Source organism: Eufriesea mexicana, unplaced genomic scaffold (assembly GCF_001483705.2).
Source record: "Eufriesea mexicana isolate 0111107269 unplaced genomic scaffold, ASM148370v2 scaffold1576, whole genome shotgun sequence".
Classification (NCBI taxonomy): domain Eukaryota; kingdom Metazoa; phylum Arthropoda; class Insecta; order Hymenoptera; family Apidae; genus Eufriesea; species Eufriesea mexicana.
Window position 1 is genome coordinate 350,210 of NW_016909689.1, and position 2,919 is coordinate 353,128.

Here is a 2,919-nt window from a genome sequence, read left to right on the forward strand (position 1 = left end):
GTATATATTAATTATATAGATGGTATATTCTATACATATTTTCTATATACTATTATGAAATACTATTATTCAATATTATATATATTAATTATATAGACCGTATATTTTGTACATACTCTATATACTATTATAAAATACAAAAATATAAAATTCTATATAATACATCGTAATGCATATATTCTATAATAAATTAAAAATGCAATATATTATATATCCTACAATTTCAGCGTAATTTTCTGTCTCCACACGTATTCCATATTAAAATTTGAAAAAAGATCAGAATTATTAAACAACCTTGCAAAGCAATTTTTTCTCAAAATTCTCTATTTTCTGCCGCTCAGGGTTCCATTACATTCTGATCGACCATCTGAAATCAAATTCCGCACAAGGAACGATAATGTAAAACACACGATTACTATTTCATCGAGGCATTTACAGCAACGACAGTACACGCTATCCGTTTCAAGTGAGTCGCGTCACGCAAACGTCATGTAACTCGTTATCGACACGAATTAACGTGTGTAAAATAATTTCATCGCGGCTCGCTATCCACTCTCGCATCTCCACGGTCAGGTCGTCTTGCAGCTTGTCAATTTTCGTCGATTCCTCGCTGGCAGAACGCCATTATACTAAGCCCGGGTAAGGAAGACACGAGAAGGCGAGTCTCTCGGGCAAGGTCAACGAGTTTTAACGCAAATAAAAAGCGTAATTGACGAGGGTTCTACGAGATGCTGCGCGGCCCATGCTTGTACTAAATTGTACGTCTTTCGTGGCCGAGTTCGAAATTAATGAAACACGTTTGACCGCAACTCGGTTGCGCGCTGCTTCGTTAAAACTCCGCTAGGCGCCGCCACCTGCAAATTCGCGCCATCGTCGCGTTCGCGTTCGATTTGCCGCTCTATGTCTCCGCTGTCTATGGCGCACAGTGCAGAATTCGAAAAGCTGGCCAGAATACGAACACACCTTTCGATTTATACGAAAATCGGTGTGTTTGGATTATTCGGGTTGCTGATTACGAATTCGACGACAGAAACTTAAAGAAAACAAAATGGCGGATTCTAAATGACGAAGATATATATTAAAAAATTATTATATCGAGCTGCAATTGGGTATTTTTGGATTTTCGACGTCACTGATTACGAATTCGAAGTAAAAATTACAAAATGGTGTATTGAGATGTTAACAAAATCTTCTTCGTCCTATATTTGACATACTGGGGTTTTTGGGGTCGTTGATTGTGAATGATTATTTTATCGAAATTATTATCCATGTGCACGATTTTTAAAGTAAATGTTTACATCGATATATAAATAAATGTGAAATAAATTAAATATAGCAAATATAAAAACATAATGGATTGCTGATTTATATATAATCTTTTGTTATTTACTGGATGAAGATGAGATATTTCATGTCTTGTTTTTCAAGTTTCCAATAATATAAAACGGAAAGAATTAATTCGAAACTTTGAATAGCAATTTGATTATTTTCCAAACCCGCAAGTTTTTCCAAAATTTTTTTAATGGATATTATACCCGTGATGCTTTTGTGGTACATTGGTACAATTCAACTTGCAGTGAAATCTCGCGAATAACACGACTATTTTTCTAATTCTTTATTTAAGCAACGATAAAAATTATGATATCTTGAAACAAGAATTAGGCGAGTAAATCCAAAATTATTTTGTATTGTCGAATTACAAAGTTCATGTTCATAGAATGTAGTTTATAGACAAAATGTTTGAAATATAAAACGCGGTATATCTCGCAAAAGAAAAGTCACCTGATTACAAATCTAATTTAATTTTACAGGGGAAGGTTAGTACTATTCGAAGCAATTGATAAAAATATTAGTAAAAAATCGCTATCTTTAAAATATTTTTGTAAAGATAGCAAACATAAATATTCCTTACTTATTTATTTCAAAGACCCTAGATGACAAGCACCTTTTGCTGTCAGCTTCGATTTCAACCTATGAAAATATATGAGAACCCTTTCCATTTTCAAAAAACGTTCATGTTTTAGTACCTGTGTCATCCATCTTTCACACAAACGAGTAAAATTTGTAGAAAGAAATATAAGCTGTAATTAATATTCCTCTGTATTATTAACAACTGGGCATATTATACGAGTACATATGTGACATATGCACACATAACATTAGTTTCAAGAAACACTGAAAACTGCAGGATGTGCTATTATTTTGTCACATACTTTAAATGTGATCTTTGATAACCTGTACCTCAGTAATCGATTATCATATTTCAAAATTTCAAACGACATTTGGTGCATTGAAATGTATATAATGAACTTACTATAGCAACAGAACTCGGTTTTGTTAGTGGTGGATGAAATTTAATAACAATAAGAACAATTCTTTATTTAATTAGAAAGATTATAAAACACAAGTATAACGTTTAAATATAATTAATTTCTCACAATCACTCTATCACAGAACTTCTCACTGTTATAACTCAATTGCAACTAACGTATCCAAAATCACCCACTTTTTTTCTTTCTTCTTCATACATTCATTGACATACACAATTCACACACACCTCAATCATTACACCCATACTCATTTACCATAATAACCTGAGATCATTACATATTGGAATCCCATGCATACTTGTTCCACTCATCCCAACACATATATACTTAAAAATCTATGTCGCGTCGCGTCGCGATCGAAACTCTCCTGTTTCCGACGGGTTGTAAGGCCGTCTCGCGACTACGACACGTGTTGCCCGCCAAATGAATATTGGGCAACTGTTTAAGTTTCACGAGCAGAAAAGACTCGTATCTACGACGTTCGGCGTTTCGAAGAGAACCGTGACGTGTTGCTGATTTGAAGAGAACTGTTCAAGAGGACCGATGTCTCTGATGTTTCGTATGGAAGTGGTTAGAAAGAACCGGTGTT